This window comes from Sorex araneus, chromosome 1 (assembly GCF_027595985.1).
Source record: "Sorex araneus isolate mSorAra2 chromosome 1, mSorAra2.pri, whole genome shotgun sequence".
Classification (NCBI taxonomy): Eukaryota; Metazoa; Chordata; class Mammalia; order Eulipotyphla; family Soricidae; genus Sorex; species Sorex araneus.
The window spans coordinates 205,703,757-205,725,741 of NC_073302.1; the positions used below are offsets into that span (position 1 = coordinate 205,703,757).

Genomic DNA, 21,985 nt, shown 5'->3' on the forward strand with positions numbered 1-21,985 from the left:
TAATAACCAAGGTAAAATCTTCATGCTTCCTTCCTCCTCTTAGGCATGGTGCAGACTTTTTTAGTAGCCCACCATATGTGGGCTTAAACAGACATCAAAAACTCACATACACCTTTTCTGTGAAATATATATTTCATAATTTAATACAATACATTTATAAGTAAATGAGAATGATTTTTTTATATTTTAAGTTCATATATTTCCAATGGCAGAGAAAATTTCTTAAGTGATAATAAGGAAACTGTTGTAATTTTCTATGTGAATATAAATTCCTGAATTTGTAAGTTATATAACGAAAAAAAAAAAAAGCTTATGTTATCTCAGAGGACAAGTACTTGATTTGCATTATATTTGTAAAAACAGTATATTATCAATAAAGTTAAGGTATAGTGAATAATTACCACAAAGGAAAAAATGGTTATTACTAACCATTTTTTTTAATGTGATTAAGAGGAAAGCTCAAAATGTGGTGCTTTTAAGTCGTTACTCATATTGTTGGTATACATTGAATTTGCTTATGAACTCCAATTTTTATAAGAGCAACTGTTGATCATGTTTATTTTGTTTCAACCAGTTCATTTTTAAAATTCAAATGCAAAATATTACATCTTTCCTATAAAATTGCATCTTATGGAAATACTGCCTTATTGAAGCATTAGCCTAAAATTACAAACACTGATTATTATTTTTATCCTGTTCACCTAGTGACTCAAATTTTTATTTCTTTCTGAAAGTCAAATCTAATCAAGATTTAAAGAAGAAAAGATGATTGCAAAGGAGATAGCTTGCTAATCCCAGAATGGTGTTTCCAGGTTGATTGATGAAGCCTAAGGGTCCATCTTACATGCCAAGGGTCCTTTTACATGGATTGGGTTCATTCTGTATGGTTTTGTAATGGACAGGCAATTACCCATTTCCCACTTTTCTTCTCTTCCTTGCTCTGTTTCCCTTTATGTGCTCAGAAATAATAGAACTTGTGAGAAGGCACTGTGCTCGCTTTGGCAGCACATATACTAAAGTTGGAACGATACAGAGAAGATTAGCATGGCTCCTGGGCAAGAATTCATGTAGCATTCCATATTTTATGAAGAAAAGAGTCCAGAAGCCTCAATAGGGGTTACCCACAAATACAACCTCTCCCATAAAGAATTCAGAGATGAAATGCTGAGGATATTCAGTGAAGTCAAAGAAACAGTGGAGCAGACATCAGTAAATTAAAGGAGGACATGAGATAAACAGTGGAATGGACAGCCAAGAAAATACATGAAGAAATGAGAGCAGAAATAAGAAAGCTACAATCAGAAATATCACTAATAAATGTTTCGGTAGATGAAGTAAAAAACTCAGTGGGTGCCCTCAACAGTAGAATGGCTATAGCCGAAGATAGAATCAGTGAGCTTGAAGATTAGCTGCAGAAAGCATACAGGCAACAGCAAGCAATGGGAAAAGACCTTAAAATAGCTCTTGGGTGAATCAGAGACCTAGGGGATGATTCCAAAAGGAACAACATTAGAATCATCAGAGTACCAGAAAGACAGGGAGACAACCCCAGTGAAAAAGCCACAGTTAAAGAAATCATTGCTGAAAAGTTCCCAGAGCGGGAGAGTGCAGGCATCCAGATCCAAAGAGCCCAAAGAGTGCCAGCTAAAAGAGACCCTAATAAAAAGAGAAAGAAGACACTAGTGTACAACCCTAGGAGTGTCTTCTCACAAGACATTGAGTATGATTGAGCTCTGATGTTGAACTCAAAACTGCCAGAATTGTAAGAATATTATTTCTGGTTGCTTCACCTATGCAGTCTGTGACAGCTCAAGAAGACTTAATAGTCTAACCCACAGTCTATATTCAACTTTTTTCCTGTTTTCTTTATTTTTAGTACTGTCGTGTATAGCTGTTTCCTCTGTTTGGGATCCAACTCAATAAGCATACTTAGTTGTGTTTTTTGGGTTTTTTTTTTTTTTTTTTTTTTGGTGGGGAGGAGATTCACACCCAGGCAGTGTTCAGGATTTATTCCTAGCTCTGAACTCAGGGATAACTACTGGCAGCGCTTGGAGGGACCATATATCACTGGGGATTGAATTGGGATCTACCATGTGCAAGGCAAGTACCTGATCCTCCCTGTATTTTCTCTTTATATGGTCATGCTACTTGAATCTTATTCAATCTGGGTACTGTCCTTTGACTTAGCATTTTGTTAATATCTTTTATAATGTACAGGATAAGTGTTAGGGAGAGAGCTCAGGAATCTGGGGCACATGCTAGGCAGAGTTCAAAGCTGGTTACACCATGGCCCTGAGCATGGCTTCATATAGCCCTAGAGACCCCAGAGGCATTCCTGTTCCAAGAAGGACCACTTCACCAGTCAGAGCACTAAGCTGTCCCACCAATAAATAATTTCAAAAGTAGTCAATACTTAGGAGGGACTCCCTCTCCCAAAAGTGCATGTTAGTTATAGAACATCCTTCAGTTTGAGTATGCCTGCTGTTTCCTACTGATCCTATCAGGCCATTGACTTCAGAGGCACTATCACAGAAGGTGGCCTGTCCTCTCCTCATCATATCAGGAAGTACTTTGGGGATAGTGGCTCTAGTGTTAATGGTGTTGATTTTGATGCCCACCAGGATTCTCCACTAAAAAACAATAATTTGTCCTTGCATGGCGGGTAGAGTGTTTGCCTTGCACACGGCCGACCTGGGTTTGATTTATCCGTCCCTCTCAGAGAGCCCGGCAAGCTACCGACAGTATCCCACCTGCAGAGCAGAGCCTGGCAAGTACACGTGGCGTATTTGATATGCCAAAAACAGTAACAACAAGTCTTACAATGGAAACGTTACTGGTATCCATTCGAGACTCGGGACTCTTGTTTTCACCATAGCATATCCAGGTGCATCTTGTTCTTTTCTGCTCCAGTTCCTGAATCAATGGTTGCTCTATGCAGCCATGATCCATGATCCTGGTTTGTTTCAGTGCGGGTTGGGGAGTAGATAACAAGAAACTCTGAACATCAATTTGCTACGGGTGCAGCTTTGTCTGGGTACAGCTTTCTCCGCTGTGAGAGATGTGAACACACAGGCATATGTTTGCGAAATTTGAATCTTCTGTATTATTTTAAAGGCAAAATTGAGGGGCTGGAGTGATAGTACAGTGGGTAGGGCGTTTGCCTTGCATGAGGATGACTGAGTTCGATTCCCAGCATCGCCATGAAGATTCTTGAGTGCAGAGCCAGGAATAACCTTTGTGCATTGCCAGATGTGATCCAAAAAACCAAAAATAAATAATTAAGTAAGTAAATGCAAGATTGACCCATTCTCTTCCACTCTTTTCCCTTGTTTATCTTTCCTCCTTTCATTTCTAGCTACTAAGCTCTCTTTTTCATTATCTTATTTCTTTTTCCCAGATGTACTCACAGTAGCATTACTCAGAGTACAGAGGGGTTATTGAATTTTCTGGACACAAAAATAATTGGATATCTTGTGTTTACTCAGGATAAAATTTGGATAGAGAGGAGAGTTGCTGCAGCTCTCCTTGAGCAATACAGACCTTCCAGCCTCTAGCACTGAGCCCTTTATTCTCCACCAGAGGGGTTTTGGCTCAAGAAATTGTTATCTGCAATATTCTGGTCAGAGATAATCATTTCAGGGAAGTCAGAAGAAACAGGGCTTAATGTCACAGCATCCTGGGTATGAGTCTCCAAATAGTTAAAAATAACCTCATGCCCCACTTGTGTTGGAAGATGCAAACTGAAAGTAGACTATAGACTAAACATGAAGGCCACTCAATACCTCTATTGCAAACTACAACACCCCAAAGGAGAGAAAACAAAAGACAATGCCCTGCCACAGAGGCAGGGTGGGGTGGTGGGGGGTGGGGTGGGGGTGGTGAGAGGCATACTGGGATCATTGGTGGAGAAGAATGGGCACTGGTGGAGGGATGGGTAAAGGATCACTGTATGAGTGAAGTGCAAACACAAAAGTTCATAAGTTTTTAACTGTACATCACAGTGATTCTCTAATAAAAAAAATTTTAAAAAAACGTATGCAATAGAAACTTCAGGTTGAAAAAATTACAACTGGCACTTTCAAAATACTTAAATAAAAGTTTAATGGCACAGTCAAAGAAATAAAGTATCTGGAGAGTTACAATTCAATGCAAAAATACATTTTTCTACTTCCTATGTTGTTAAAGTTTTAATTTAGGAGAGGTGATTTATTTTCTTTTTTCATATAAGTAGTAGGTCCTGACTAATTTGGTGTGACTGTAAAATGTGCATAACTGGAACAAATGTAGTATGCATGTATCATACTTTCTGTTGCAAATTTCAGGGTGGTATACTGAGTCTTCCAAGTCTATACCATTTTCATAATTTTTCCTAAGAATCTGTCTGGGTCAAGGGTTCCCAAATTTATATGGTCTGCTCTCTACATTTTAGGAGAAAAAAATTCCTTAACAAACTCCTGGAAATCTACCATCTCTAAGCAAATAAGCAGAAAACACACACACACACACACACACACACACACACACACACACACATCACTTTGCTGCCAATAGCCCCTGAGGCTACCACCACACTTCCTGATCATTCTAGCACCATCAGGGTATATATGACATCACTGTCACTGTATCACTGTCATCCCATTGCTCATCAATTTGCTCAAGCAGGCACCAGTAATGTCTCCATTGTAAGACTTGTTACTGTTTTTGGAATATCGAATACACCACAGGTAGCTTGCCAGGCTCTTCCATGCGGGCGAGATACTCTCAGTAGCTTGCCAGGCTCTCTGGGAGGGATGGAGGAATTGAACTCAGGTCGGCCGAGTGCAAGGCAAACACCCTACCCGCTGTGCTGTATGGAAAAATATTTTATATTTTTCCAAAGAAGATGAAAAGCCGAAAAAATGAAAAATAATATTTTGCAAAACATGGGGCAATCTTGATTCATCTGCCTTTAACCAAATCATAGAGCCTAAGAACTTTAATTTGAGGATGTTCAGAGTCATGCAGTGTTACCTTCTCATTCTAGATTACTTCTAAAGGAACTTTTTAACGTAATAATTTAAAAAGATAGAAATCGTTGAGTTTCACATTCCTTTGAATCAAGTCTTTTCCATTCTGATCAAAAGTTGACTAGCCAAGTCACTCTAAGATATTTCAATCAAGAATTAATTTCGGTTTTTCATTGAATGCTGGCAATGTACCAGCACTGTGGAGGTGCTGCAGATATTGCAGCCTAGTTGTATATGGAAAGTGGATGACGAAGGATCATGGAAGCAGGAAGAACGAGTAGGAGTTCATTGCAATAACATCCTAGTCAAAAAGTAATTGGGACAAGAACTTGTATAATTAGAAAAGTGATATTTTACAATGAATTTCCATAAATTCTATTAGAACAACAGAATTTAGAAATGCTAGAAAGTGGAATGTGAAAAAACAGAAGTCAAAGATGACATGACTTTTATCTGTTTTTCATCCTAAAACACTGTGAGAATACATTGTTCTTTATATTGAACAGAAAAGACTAAGGATAGATCAGGGTGGAAAGATAAGTGTGTTTTATGTGCAAAAAAATTTTTGACATGCGCATTCTATTTCAAAGTTGAACTATGTCAGTAGACCAAATGGATAATTGATGTAAATGTCAATGGGTAGACAGGAGAAATTTTCAACTTGTAATTTGAATTTTATAACATAAGTTGCAGATCCACAGGTATATTTTTAGCTGACATTTATTGACGCCTTATTGCCATCAACTGTTTGAGGTACCTTCAATGAATCTATTCATTAGCGTTCAAAACAATATAATCCAATCATGCAAATACTTTTGTTATTATAATTTACATATTTAAAAACTAAGGGCAAGAGACTAGGCAAAATGTCCCAAGTTTCATAACTAGTAAATGTCAAATTATAATTTGAATCCCAAAACTGAATTCATCGTATTTTCTTAATAGTATGCTGCTCCTATTTATGTGATCTGATCCTGCCCCAAAGAAATATATGATTTAGTTGAACAAACAAAATAGCACACATGAAAGACTAGAAATTGATTTTAGACTAACAGATCTTATCATTGACTGTGAGGCAAAAGACTAGGAATTGTGTGAACTTCTAAGTTAAGAGGACACAGCAGTAATCAGTAGCTTCATTATGATTAAATTACACACTGGAAATCTGAAAGAATGTGTTAGGTTCCATGGTTATCCAATTTATAGCCATAGATTGCCATAGTCATGAGTATTATCAAGCTCATAATGGCTAATCATTTAAACATTGTGCTTACCTTGCCCTACCATCTAGCACTTCTGTAAAATTTCACTGCCATTCAAGTCTCCATAATCATTCTTCATCAAATAGCCGCAAAGATGCTTCAAAAGTTTTATTTTATTAACCCCTTGTCTTCGAAATATAGTCTATGTTCACTTAGCTATACATAATAATTTAGGAGGTTTGTGGGAATATCAGCTAACATATTTTTATTGAATTCAGAACTGAGAAATGTTACAGCATGAACCTTGTGAGAATATCTTTGTCCCTACATTTTGTAAGCTTGGTCTAATTATGCTCATTAATTTCCCTCCCTTAATGCAACACAGGAGTCAAATTACTTTACGCAAAATAGTTTCCTGATGAACTGCTGCTACTTTACATAGGCTAGGATGATCACTTAACTTATAGAGCCCTGCAGTTAGATAGTGGCTTTGCTAAAACTGCTAAAGTTTTGTGTGTTAGATCAGTCACCCTAAAAATAATATCCAGCTCAGAATCATTTGTGTAGAATGGTATCCACGAAAATGAGTTTTGTCCTGTGTTCCAGATCAGTATTCAACACGGTCATATCCTGTAGGATAACATTGGTTTGTCCTTTCCGCCTTGCCACCAGGAGTTTAGGTTTATTGGTTACTCCCATCACAGTGCTCCTATTCCTCTGTGTTTATTTGTAATTTCTTTCTTTGTGTCTGTTAACTTGTAAATATTGTTTTTCTCTTCTCCTTAAGTCCTTTGCATAGTTAATTTAGAGCAATGTCCTTTTTGTATGGGCACAAGAAGACAATGCTATGCTTTTGTAACTTGGGAGTTAATTGATTCTTGCCCATATGTCTGGCTGTCTTCCCCAGGGCCCCTCGGAAGGAATGGGCTCCAGCTTTCCTCCCCCGCCAGCAGAGCTACCAGTGGCTGAAGACCACGGGAACCGAGCCACAGCCATGCTCAAGGTCCCTCTCCACATGTTCAGACAAGCCTTGCTCATGAAGGTACCGGCAGAGGAATCCTGGTGTGTGTAATCCCATCAACAGCCAACATCCAGCAATTTAAAAGCAAGTTTCCAGAATCTTTTATCTTAAAACCTACTTCTCCCTCTGGGAGAAACTAGCAAGCTACTGAGAGTTTCCTGCCCACATGGAACAGCCTCGCAAGCTCCCCATGGTGTATCCATATGCCAAAGCCAGTAACCAGCTGGATCTCATTCCCCTGACTGTGAAAGAGCCTCCAATGCGACATCATTGGGAAGGCTGAGAAGAGAGAGGCTTCTAAAATCTCAGGGATAGGATGAATGGAGAGGTTACTGAGACCGCTCAAGCAACTCAACGATCAACGGGATTTCGTGATTCGTGAATATTACCTCTGGGGCATCTGTTTTCTCGACCTAAGCCTCAATTGCCCTTACTTCCTAGCACCCTCAAAGCAGGTGGGTGTATGGACCCAGGGCAAGCAGTGCTTGCAGAGCTATGTGCTACCCTGGCATCGAAATGGGCCTGGCCAAAGCACCATAATGCTTGACTATAAGTTAAGAGCTTGGTCATGGACAAATGCTGTCATAATCCAAAATGTAATAACTAGATTCGGACTGTGCTAGGGTTAGGAATAGTTAACCCAGCCTGAGCACTGTAGTCTGAGTCTGCTACGAGATTTCCCCAAGAGAGTCAGCCTATAAGCTCAATGTATCTCTTACTGTGTCCATACAAAATAACTAATATTAAGACATAGAATTAAGATGTTAATTAAGTTATTGGACTAAGGAAAGAAGAAAAACACCTTAAGTGGTATTTTGTCAGTGAGCATAGGAAGGGCTTTCTTATGTTGATTTTGCTGCCAGACTGATGGGTGTAGTGGCAAGCTCCCCCCCCCCCCCGCCCCATGCTACAGAGTTAGAGAGAAATATGAGAGAGACAGAGACAGAGACAGAGAGAGCAGGGCAGCAAGATGGAGCACAGAAAAACTAGCAAGGGGGACAGAGGGAGAAGAATACTGGGGGAGAAGCAAGAGCAGGGCATGGAGAGACAAGAGAGCCAGGCTGTGAGGGGGAGTGCAGAGAGATGAGAGGAGAGACAGGAGGAGACGGGGACAAGAATGAGGGGCAGTGTGAGACTAGAATGAGGGACTTAGTGAGACTGAAACAGGCACGTGGGGAAAATGGAATAAACGGAAACTGGTCATCAACCCGCTTGGCCATGGCCTGGGCTGCCCCCGCTGGGGAAGCGGCCCAAGTCCACCGAACCCAGGTGGAGAGGAGGAGAGTCTCTGGAGCGCTTCTAGCCGCCGGAGATTAAACAATGGCCAACTTTAGCTCATTCCCTGTCTTTTTATATGATCTATAAGTGAAGAATCATTTTTTTCACTTTTAAATGATTGGAAAGAATCAAAAAAATATTTCTTAGCATTGAACAGTTGTCTACTGTTATCATTTTCAATATTTAAAAGTAAAATGGAGCATTTGAGAAAAAGAGGCAACTCAGTTCTTTATACAGAAAAATGTTTCTTTCCTACTAACGACTTTCCATACTTCAAAAAGGGATCAGTTATTACATATTTTTGAATACAAATTTGTTTATTTTTGGACTGTTTCCATGTAAAATGATATTCCTATATACCAGAGTCTATTCATGTTAGGAGAACAACCTTTCTCAATGACCTATCAAATGAAATGGCATTTAGGATAGCAGAGATTGTACAGCAGGTAGAGCACTTGCCTGGCACAAAGCCAACCTGAGTTTTATCACAGCCAGGAGTGAACCCTGGGCACAGAGCCATGAGGAAAGCCTGAACACTATGGGGCATGGCCCAGCCCCAAAAGAAAAAACAAAATAGAATAGCTTTAAACAAATCAACAAGTTAATTAAATATTTGACCAAGAGCTACTACAATGAATGGGGCATTTTTCTAGCATGTGGCTAACAAGGCTTGATCCCCAGCACTCCATGTAGTTTCCCAAGCCCATCAGGAGTAATCCCTGAGCACTTCTAGGTATGACCCCAAACAAACAAACAAACAAACTCTTGCTTCCAGGGAAGTGATTCCTAAATATTTTTCATATGCAAAACTATACCTGTGCATCAGTGGTGGACATTTTCTGAAGAACAAAGTGGAGAAGATGGATTTATGATCTAAGGTCAAAACCCTTGACTTAACAAATTAAGATGATTATTTAATTACATAAGAGTTTGACTAGCCAAAATATTTAATACTTCTCCCTCTCTTATTAGCCCACAACTTATGTTGACAAAATTATTTTTTGTATTTAAAAATAAAGAAATTAAGACTCAGGGCCATAACAATAATATGGCACATAGGTCATTTGTCTTGCACGTGGCCAACCCAGGTTTGATGCCTTGCACCCTATATGGTCCCCTGAGCACCACCAGTAGCAATTTATGAGCATAGCTGGGTGTGGTCCCCAAACAAACTAACAAACAAAAAGACAAAAATAGAAATTAAAGCCTAAAGCATCATTGTTATATATTATTGGCCTCGGAGGAGTTGGGCAGGGCTGGGGGTAATGGGAGAAGAATTGGACATAGTCCCTAATTTCTCCCTCAAATCTCTAAATGCAGCAGTACCCCTTTCCTGGAAATAGAAACAAGACCAATTGGCCAGCCAACTCCACAGTGAAGTTTTAAGAGCAAATGACATATACAAGAACATGCTCTAAAACATCCATGAAAAACCTTATGAAAAAAAGGAGAGGGACAAAAATGCAAGCCTTTTTTAAAAAAAGTCTTCGATCAAGTAACTTTACTAGTTTTGAAGAACTAGTAGATTTTCTTTCATTCAAACCTGTGTTCACCTATCACCTAAGATTCCAAGATGTGACAATAGGAATAACTCACTCTAAGATCCCATACCTTGGCCATCATTTCTTTGAAGCATAGTTAGGATCAGTTTTATACCTGCAGGACCCTGTTACACAACAGTATTGTCCTCCTTCCTCTAGCTCCTTTAGCAAGTAGAGACAAAAGCTTTGCACTCAACTCTTTATTATGAATGCTATCAAACCATGACTTCCTTTTATGGTGCCACAGCGAATAGCAACCATGTCAACACACCAGTGTTCCAGATGCCACTCAATCCATGTTTTTTTTAAATACTTTTCAAATTTATTCTCCTGAATAATATAATTGATAAAATCACCATATCTTTGGACTTCAATGAATTGTTTGTATGATGGCCTTGTTCTTCATTACATGCCTGAATGCACTCATTAAGCTCAGCGTGAACAATAAGCATAAAAAAAGCACAAAGACAGTGTGACTAAACCAGCAGGAAGCGCGCATTGCAGCCACTCCAGGATCTGGCTGGTCTGTTCCTCTAGAAGGCAAATGTTCCAAGCGCTGTATCTGCATTTTTATATTCAAGAGGTGATTTAGCATTTTGCTTCTTAGTGAGGACAATGAGAGTTGAACATTCCTGATTATAAACACAACCCTGAAGCAGGTTCTTCAATTGAGCATTGGTTTATTTTTCACCTTATTGACACTTTTTGCCTGCGTTGTTTAAAATTAAGCTTGTTTTAATTACTTATTTGTATTGATTTGGTTGAGAGCCGTACCCAGCTGTGCTTAGTACTCACCCCTTTCTCTTGCTCAAGGGTCTCTGATGTGCTGCTCCGGAGACCTTATGTGGTGCCAGTGTTAAACTGGGGCTGTCCGTATGCAAAGCCTGTACTCTGTCTCTCCCTAAGACTAAGCTCATTTTAAGTCAATTTTCCTTAAGGCTTTGCAAACCTTTGCCTTAAAATCACACTAAATTTCTGGAAACTTCTGATACTTTTGCATTCTCTCCTTTTCATCTGATATGAAAAAGGTGCCCCTACTTGTTGGGAAGTCTCTATGTGAGTTTTATGCAGCTATGTACTTGTCAGAAATATGGATCCTGTGGGCCAGAGAAACAGTACGGTGGATAGGGTGTTTTCCTTGCATGTGGTTTACCCAACCTCGTTCCCTGGCACCCTGTATAGCTGTAGAGCCCAGCCAGAGTGTGGAGTCAGGAGTAAGTCCTGAGCATGCTAAATATGACCTGAAACTCAAAAGAAAAAAAAAATATGGATTCTGAAGCTAATTCGACTGGCAGAAATGATTCCAATAAGGATTTATTTCATTTTTTCTGGTTTCCCAAGGTTTAATCAAGACCAATTAATTCACAAATCAGTATTGAGCATTAGGAGTATTCTGAGTTCTGGTGATAAAAAGTAAATAGAATCAACAAACTCTGTTTTCATGATTGCTTGCATTAGTGGAAATAGGAGGGAAGATAGAGCTTTTAGTGTAATGGGTCATTATAGTATTAAATTTGTCATTTAGTACTATGAAGCATTAAAGAGAAAATAGGATAACACAGTAGAAAATGAAGCGGGAAGATTGTTTCAAAGTACTTACCACAATTGGTGGTATGGCAAAGTACTCCTGCTTGTTTTTCTAGTCTTCTGGGAATACTAGAAAACTATGCTTCAACACATTTAAAAAGTATGTAACTGCATGACCGAAGTCCAACCTTTAATAGCTTTGTAATGGTCTATCTCATAGTAATTCAATAAAAAATTTTTTTTAAGTTTGTATTATATTACCTATCTTGACCAGTGAACTATGCATAGAAATGACACTGTCACGCAAACATAGTTAGGAGCCAGGATATAATATCTAGGTTATCTTCCTCTGGAGCAAAGACTCAGTCTTCAGTTGAGATAGTGACATTACAACTCCTAGTTTCTGTTCTGTTCATCAACAAAATTTTAGCAAACCAATTTCAACAATGTATCATACTTCACTGACAAGCAGGATTTAACCCAGGGATGCAAAGAGAGTTTACCCTAAATCTGTGTTGGCAGGGATGTGGCAAAAAGGGAGCTCTCATTCACCCTGGTAGGAATTACATCTGCTTCAACTCCTCTGGAAAAAAAGTAGAGACTTTTCAGAAAAATGTGAATAGAGCTACCATATGACCCAGTAATTCTGCATCTTGGTATCCAATCTACCTCATGACCAAAAAAAAAAATCACATTAATTGAAAGGACATATGCACATGCTTATTTATTGCAGCAAATTACTGCCAAATACTGCAATAATAGGTCTCATTCCCCTGTCCCTGAAAAGAGCCTCCAATCGTTGGGAAAAACGAGTAAGGAGAGGCTGCTAAAATCTCACGGCTGGGACGAATGGAGACATTACTGGCACCTGCTCAAGTAAATCGATGAACAACGGGATGACAGTGATAAAGTCATATAGAATAACAGGACAAGGGTATGCAATATATCAAAGGGAGGAGACTTAAGTTACTGTGGACCCTAGATGATAGAAATGAGAAGGATGTGGAAAGATAAAAATCAAAGGGAGCTGAGCAAGAGACACAGGCGGAAGGGAGCAGGGGCAGGGCAGGAGCCTCAGACACATAGATAGTGAGAGGTTTGTGTATCTGCATATGGCCACTGAGCCAACAGCACTGAGAGCATGAGATCCAAACTACAACCACAATTTTTTAAATTGACTCACTGAGATACAGAGTTACAAAGTTACTCATAATCGTGATGCAGATCAAAACAACCATGAGATACCACCTCACACCACAGAGACTAGCACACATCCAAAAGAACAAAAGCAACCACTGTTGGAGAGGATGTGGGGAGAAAGGGACCCTTCTACACTGCTGGTGGGAATGCCGGCTAGTTCAGCCCTTATGGAAAACAGTATGGACGATTCTCAAAAAACTAGAGGTTGAGCTCCCATTTGACCCAGCAATACCACTGCTGGGAATATATCCCAGAAAAGACAAAAAGTATAGTCGAAGTGACATATGCACTTATATGTTCACCGCAGCACTGTTTACAATAGCCAGAATCTGGAAAAAATCCGAGTGCCCTAGAACAGATGACTGGTTGAAGAAACTCTGGTACATCTATACAATGGAATACTATGCAGCTGTTAGAAAAAATGAGGTCATGACGTTTGCATATAAGTGGATCAACATGGAAAGTATCATGCTAAGTGAAATGAGTCAGAAAGAGAGAGACAGACATAGAAAGATTGCACTCATCTGTGGAATATAGAATAACAGACTATAAGACTAACGCCCAAGAATAGTAGAAATAAGTACCAGGAGATTGTTTCCATGGCTTGGAGGCTGGTCTCTCATTCTGGGTAACTCAGGGAAGGGACCACCAAGTAAAATGTGGTTGGAGGTCATGTGGGGGAAGGGTGAGGCGGGCAGAATACAGACTAGAGACTGAACACAATGGCCACTCAACACCTCTATTGCAAACCACAACACCTAATCAGAGAGAGAGAACAAAAGGGAATTCCCTGCCATAGTGGCAGGGTGGGGTGTGGGGAGACGGGTCTGGGGAGGGGGGGAGGGATGTTGGGTGTACGGGTGGTGGAGAATGGGCACTGGTGAAGGGATGGGTTATTGAACTTTGTATGGGGGAAGCATGAGCATAAAGATGTATGGATCTGTAACTGTACCCTCACGATGACTCTCTAATTAAAAATAAACTAATAAAAAAAAATAAAAAAAAACAAAGTTACTCATAATCGTGTTTCAGTCATGCAATGTTCCAACAGCTGTACCTTCCTCAAGGCACCAATGACAAAATCTTTAAATTTGCCTATCAAGAAGGGAAACAGAGGAGATTATAAAGTTAAGTGACACTGGTGATAGAACTGGTGTTGAAGCATTGTGTTACCAAAACTCAGCTGTGAATGATTTTGTAAAGCATGATGCATTGTTAAAAAATAATAAAGAAATAGGGGGCCAAAGAGATAGTACACCAGGTAGGGTGTTTGCCTTGCACAATGCCTTAGACAATGCCAGAATCCATCCCTGGCATGCCTTTTGTTCCTTCAAGAACCAATAGGAGTAAATGCTGAGTGGAAAGCCAGCAGTAACCCCTGAGCATCACCAGGCCAAAAAAAATTTTTTTTAATAAATAAATAAATATAATGTAAGTATATTTGTGACATCTAATATCCTTGTTCTCCTTCTTGGAGAACCCAACAAGCTACCAAGAGTCTAATGCCCCCACAGAAGAGACTTGCAAGCTCCCCATGGTGTATTTATATCCCAAATACAGTAAAAGATATATATATATATATATATATATATATATATGCTTCTCGGAGAGCCCGGCAAGCTATGGAGAGTATCCCGCCGCATGGCAGAGTCTGACAAGCTACCCGTGACGTATTCTATATGCCAAAAACAGTAACGATAGGTCTCATTCCCTTGACACTGGAAGAACCTCCAATTGTTGGGAATATGAGTAAGGAGAGGCTACTAAAAGCTCAGGGCTAAGTATGATAGAGATGTTACTGGTGCCCGCTTGAGTAAATCGACAAACAACAGGATGATAGTGATAGTGACAATGTAAGTATAGAGCTTCCATTTAACCCAGTGATTTTACTTCTTTATATCTACCCTCAAAACACAAAAACATTCATTAAAAATGATATAAACATATATGCATTCATGTAGCACTACAGTGATATGGAAACCAGGAGATGGAAACCACCAAATGATGGATCAACAGATGAACTGTATACTGTGCAGCTATAAGAAAACATGAAGCCATTTATCTCATTGCAAATGGATAAAACTGGAAAATATTATGTTAAACAAAATAAATCAGAGGACAAAGGATTACCAGATGACCTCACTTATCTGTGGTTCAGTGAGAAGTAAGGTAAAAGAAAAGATTTTTTTTGCTGAACAGTAACAAATCCTTAGTCTTGCATTATAAACAAAATTTTCAAACTGGGGGTAGGGAACATAGGAATAATGAGGTGGACTAGAAAGAAGATGAGAACATTGGTGGAGAGTTTTGAACACTTCAAAGGTGGTGAGGTAATGTAACTGTGGACATCAAGACTATAATACTATTATTAATGTTTCCTAGCACTGTCTGTAGCACTGTCATCCTCTTGTTCATCTATTTGCTCAAACGGGCACCAGTAATGTCTCCATTGTGAGACTTGTTACTCGTTTTGGCATATTGAATACGCCACGGGTAGCTTGCCAGGCTAATGTTTCCTAAATGATAACAAAATAAAAATTTTAAATATAAAGTGCATTTTATCCTCTTTGGAACTATTGGGAAATTTATGGCTTCTACAAACTGACAACTATATAAAAATGAACAAATATATTGAAGGATCTAATTATATCTGATTAAAGCAGGTCATCTAATTAAACATATTCTCAACATAGGAAGGCTTCAGGTCATTTTTCTGAAAAAGAACTCCAAATCATGAGTACATAATCAAATGTTTGGAACACTATCACCAATTTTCCTATATTCTACCACAATTAATTTTATGGAAATAAGGACTCATGTTTTTCTATATGTTGATTGAAAGAATACTTTTCTCATATGCAATGTCTCTCAAAAATGTTATTCTCTTTCTTATTAAAAATATCAATTATGCTGCATTATGTAAGCATCAAATTGTATAACAATCTAAAAAGTGGTATGTCATTGTTCCATTAATTATATTTTTTTCATGATAGAAATGGCTTTCCTTATTTCTATATCCTAAGACAATATCACCAGCTTCTATCCTTAAAAGCCTATGCTAACTGTGCTTCACTTTCAGCTTATGCTACTGTAGTAGTCAAATCAAGTTGAAAATACGTGCATACGTGAGTGCCCTTGACATCAAGACATCATTTGGTTATTAAATGTTAATGGCATTGCTTTCATGAGCATTAGCTGTCTATCCCACATACAAGACACTAAGATGTCAACTGTTGGAGAAAAACATTTTGAAATTGCTAATCTTCTGTCACTAGATTTATTTTCTTTTTAGCCTTCACTTCTTCCAAGGTTAATGTGAACCAGTACCAACTTTAGTGTAGTCATTGTTCCTTTTATGTGCCTGTAAAACCATTTGCTAACTTTTTGTAATTACATTCTATTCTTGGTTCAGCAGAGTTTGCCTGTGTGGCTGCTGATTTTGCAGGTCATACTAACTACAAAACTGTCAAAAGGTGCAGAGGGAACTAAAACTTAAATTCCCCCCCTAGATTCATATCAATAACTTTGTTGTGGCTAAAAGAGGTTCTATAGTTATTAGTTTCTAACAATTTTTCATTTGAGAAAATGATAGTGCATATTTAGCCTTCACTCTTCAAGAATCTAACTTTGCAACTAGTCCATTTCCACTGTGCTAAAAGTTGGGCATACATATGTACTCATATGTGTGTAGGAGAGAGAGGGCACCTAATGCTGTGGAATGTTATCCCCTCTATATTTTCAGTAAAATGACCCTGTTTTCTGGTTCCATCCTAATCACATGTATCAAAATTCTGAAATGTCTACATTTTCAGGGAAAACATTTACTGTGCCTCTCTGTGCTTTTCTTTTAAGAAAATAAAAGAGCATTATGTTTTATCAAAGTGCCTGTTTGCATCATTTATTTCTGTAGCTGTGACAAAATCTTTTAGTCAGGTGATACAATTTAGTTCTACGAGGTTTCTTGGATAAACCTGGATCTTGACTATGTCTTTCTTTTTGTCTTTCTGACCTGAGTCCACAAGTGAATGACCTTCGTCTTAAGAAGCAAAACCAAGAAAAATTAAACACAATGTCCTTTAAAAAAAGAAAGAAAAGGCCTCTTCCTGCAATGCTCAACTTGGTAATATGGGCCTGATTGTTTAATATTTGAGCCCATTAGTACTGGGAGCGCCCAGGACCACTCCCAGTGGGACTAACACAGGAGTTTGCAGTGCTAGTGATTGAAGCTAGGGGCTTGCACAAGCTAGGCATATGCTTGGCTACACGAGCACCTCTCCAAACCCCTAATAAAAGATAAGCCTACCCAATGCATGCTTACATAATATGTTTTTCCCATATGAACAACATATCTATCCATAAATATATATATGTATACACACACACACACACACATATATATATATATACATACACACATATACGGCCCACCCAGGTTTACTGACAATTCTATATCTATTATTTGGCTACATAGACATGCACATTTGTTTCCATTTAACTAATCTGTCTGCCTTTGTAGATAATGTATTGATTAGTTAAGTGATTTTCCCAAAATCCCATGAGACCCAAGGACAAAGGACTAAAAAGCAATTTCTCTGACTACAGTTTATGTAACATTTGTATTGTTGATCAATTTTAATCACCAGGAATTAATGAAGTGCCTGGTAAAGGTACCAGGTAAAGAAAACTGCCACATTAATGTTTTAAATGTTCATAAATTATATATTATTTTGTTAATAAACATACAAATGTATAGACAAAAGCATAAGTCAAGCTTATTCCATGTTACAATTTCTTAGCTCTGTAGGAGAAATAATCTCAGAGCAAAAGAGATACCATGACCTTTTGGGAAGCCAAGGACTATAGCACACACTCTTATTTGGTCCCTAGACAATTCTTTTACAAAACAAAATTGAACTTCCCTGGTAGATTGCCTGGAGGCCTCTCAACAGTTCACTAAGCAGCAACAAGGTTATAAAGATGGAACCCATGGTCAAATCACAAGTGACAGCAAGTATCATTTCAAAGCAAATGAACATTTTTTAATATTTATATTTTAATATTTCCAGTTAGAATTATAATTTCCTGAATTCAAACATCATCATGAGAATTTCCCCAATTTTACATAAGTGCTAGGTGATCTAATTAAACTAATATTTTGTTTTCTGTAGTTTGGATTTTTTTCTGGGTATTAGGGCCTCACCAGGTAGTGTTCAGGGCAGTGTTCAGTGATCAGTGTCCTTGCTTTACACTCAGTGAACACCACTGGCTGGGCTGAGGGACCATATGTGATACTGGGGACCAAAAACCCAATGAGCTTTGTGGAAGGTAAATGGCCTACCCACCGTACTATAACACAGGAAATGCAGGTGTAACCAGCAGAGATATATTGCCTATCCCTCCACATTTTAGAAACAAAAATTGAATATTTATAAAATGAACCATGGTTGTGTTTATTCATTAAGTAGCAATTGAGATAGAAAATTCACATACTCAAAATAAATCTTTTTTCTGAATGTGATCTTGCTGTTTTTGCATAGGGTTTTTTAAATGTGCATGTTTTAGTACAAGAAAGGATTAACTGAATTAAAATTTGGAGGTGGGTTTGGTCTAAGGGATATATATTTTGGAAAAATTCTCTAAAGAATTTCAACCATATATGCCTAATTACAACAGAGTAATGGGAAATAATGAGTTGTGGAGAGCCTAAAATTGTCAGAAAATTCTTAAGAAATCTCAAGACTTGGATAAGTAGAAACATAGTTGGTTATTAAAGAGAAGTAATTCAGATGCTCCAGACTGGACACGGGAATATAGCAAAATATAGTAATGATTGATTAGCTAGTTGATTGATTCACCACAAAGTACTTAAGCATTTCCCATATTCCAAGCACAAGTCTGATTTCTCTACCAACTAGCAAAGTATAAGAAACGCACTAATTATAGCATTTTTACTTTCTAGTACAAGCAGACAAGAATCAAAGGATTTCTATATTATAGTGAAATATCTTACACGGGGCTAGTATTCAATAGAAAAAAGTTAAGTGTCTGGATTAATTTACCTTTTGAAACCTCTAGAAGAATTCCAAAGCGCTGTATACTATTCCTTTTTTGTCATGTCTATGGGTCTCAAAAAGGAAGACAGAAAAAAATATAAGAGTAAATAAAATTATTTTATATATCAACTATGAAATTTTTGCTTAACTGATTCAAGTAAAATAAAAGGAGTATATTACAAAAAGGAGTGTATATTCCTGCTTTATTTCAATTTTATTTTATAAATATTTTCTCCTTCCATCCCCACTGTTGTTATTACTGTAGCTATGGTCACACATCCTTGGTTGTGATGTTCACAATCTGAATGTAATGCTCCCTGTGAACCATGCTTTAGTTGTGATTCTTATACATGGTCACCAGGACTTTCTTCCTGGACTCTGCACTTGCAGATATTTTAGTTGTGTCACTAAGGCCACCTAGCTTTGTGGTGGACATCACACACTTATTTTTGTTCTTTTTTTCTTTTAATTACTATAGTTTCTTTCACACCACAGTATGTGGTGAGGTGCTCAGAGGTAGCTCGGAAAACTAGGTAGCATGAGATACTAAACCTGGCCCTCCTCCATGTTCTAGATGTTCTCTAACCCTTTCAGCAATCTTCCAAGGAGATCACACATGGCTATAGAACTGACAGCTCGCAGAAAAACCACAAGGTCCCTGTTCAGTACACAGTGCTGGAACTCACAAGCTCACCCTTGCAAAGTCAGTGCTTTTTGGCACTTGCGCCATCTCCCAAACCTGATTCCATGTTAAAGGTATGGTGTGGGGGAAGGGAGGGCGTGCGTTGGCTTCTCTCAATAAGTGCAGAGATATCAAGATTATTGGAAGTTAATCAAGACCAAAGTCTTGCTGCATTTATTTTCTCTAGAGAAAAATAGCAAATTATATATTAAAAGATGATTTTGATTGATTGATTGGCCTGGAGTTTCTTTTCTGACCTATTGACTTACAGATCCATTTTTCACCCTTCCTCTTTTCTGTATCACATGGGATCTGACCTCTGCAAACTTTGTTTTTCAGCCTTTGTCTCTGACTTGTATTTGGGTATGACCCAAGTAGATTCTGGGAGGCAGGGGCTCCTGGGACCGAGATGGTAATGGAAGAAGTCCTTACTTTAAGTTCAGTGGAACAAATAGTTAACTAGAAGAAAATGACAGAGCTGGGATGAGACTGAGGCATCCCCTGTACCTCAGAGATCAACACAGATTTCAATAGTCTGAGGAGAGCCACGTTTTGACTGATAAGAAGGTGATTCAAACATGAGTGTGTTTTGTGTTTGAAGTCTTGGGTAGGTGACACAGAAAGTTGTGGAGAGAAAATAAATAATTATGTGAATTATACTCCCTTAATCCAAATGTAGCCTGTAAGAAACGCTGAACTATAGTAACTATGCCAGGTCCAAGCAAAAGGTATAGCAGACAAGTGCTCTATAATATGTCCCCCCCTTATCTCTTGAGACAGAAACTGATTTCATGAAATATGGGCAGACTTGCCAAGTCTCTGATCTAGGTTCCCAAAAAGGAGAGGTATTGGTGGTGTTACAAATATGAAACAACTCCTCTCATCCCATACATTCCCAGTAATAGTCAGACCTTAATCCCTACATCACAGCTGACATACCAACTGCAAATACAAAACTTCTGATGGAAATCAAGTAGGGCCAATATAAATAAATAAATGAAGCCAAAACAAATTAGATAAAACCTAATATAATTCAATACCATTTCCTGGAAAAAAATGTGGGGAATTTTTTAAGACTCTGGTTCAGATAGATTAAAAAGAATAATAACTATGACTTCAAAATAAGCAACAAAAACAACAAGGAAATTTTAAATTAAAAATGTGCAAACCAAATATACAATACATGAAAACCTGAGACTTGAGAGATTATAACACCATAAGAGGACAATGACTCTGGGAATCCAACCTCAAAATCATGTCAGATTACATTACCTATCAGAAATAAAATCTAAAATTGCTATAATAAAGAAGCTCAGAGAAGTAGAAAAAGTTTCAAAATCAAGTCAAGGGACACAGCTGCAAAAAGCTGACCTAAGATATACACAAAATTCAGAAAAAAATTTATGAGCTTAGAATTAAAAATCAATGAATAGAGCATAGGAAATGAATATTTAATGAGAAAATAACAGATTTGGGATGTCAAGAAGAGATTTTAAAAATCAAGATAAAGTCATGGAAACAAGATAGACTAAATGAAAGACCACATCAATGAGCTTTAATGTAGTAATGTATAAATGATTAAAATAGATGAAAGAAGTATGATGTAAAAATGAGCTCTTTGAGTACTATCTGACAGCATGAAAAAAATTCAATGTAGAAATAGCAGGACAGGAAAAGAGGGAGAAGGAGATGAGTGTTTATCAAAATAAATGATAAAAGAAAACTTCTCATTTGTGGAGTATAGAAGAGCATCACATGAGTCTGACACTGAAGGACAGTAGATACATGGGGCCAGGAGGATAGCCCCATAGCTGGAACACTGCTTCATGAGCATAGGGGAGAAGGCAGCTGGAATAGAGAAAGGATCACTAAGAAAATGATGGCTGGAAGAATCAGTCTGGATGGGAGATGCATGCTGAAAATAGATAATGAACCAAACATGATGACCTCTCAGTGTCTGTGTTGCAAGCCATTATGCCCAAAAGTAGAAAGAGAGTATAGGGAATATTGTCTGCCATGGAGGCAGGAGGAGGGTGGGAAAGGGGGGTATACCGGGGATATTAGTGATGGGGAATGTGCACTGGTGGAGGGATGGTTGTTTGATCACTGTGTGATTGTGACCCAACATGAAAGCTTGTAACTATCTCACAGTGATTCAATAAAATTATAAAAAAAAGAAATACTTCTCACACTTGGGGAAAGAATTGTATGTATGAGGCTTGAAATCAACAGAGCTTTGCTCTTAAAATGCAAAAAGAACTATGCCCAAATACATAGCAGTGAAACAAACTATCAAGAATTCAAGTCAAAAAGAACTTGGTGTTAAAAGTAGGTCAAGGGATATTCTTGATAATCTTTCAGTGTCAATATTGCAAACCACAATGCCAAAAGAAAGTGCCAGAGCCAGAGAGGGAAGAAAAGTTCCTGCCATAGAGGCAGGCTTCGGGGTGGGGGTGGTGAAGGTTGATGGGAGGG

At 38.2% G+C, this 21,985-nt stretch overlaps 1 pseudogene; it reads left to right on the forward strand.

Annotated features, from left to right (window-relative positions):
• Nucleotides 1-989: 989 nt before the first annotated feature.
• LOC129401390 (U6 spliceosomal RNA) lies at nucleotides 990-1,085 on the forward strand (annotated as a pseudogene).
• The last annotated feature ends 20,900 nt before the right edge of the window (nucleotides 1,086-21,985 follow it).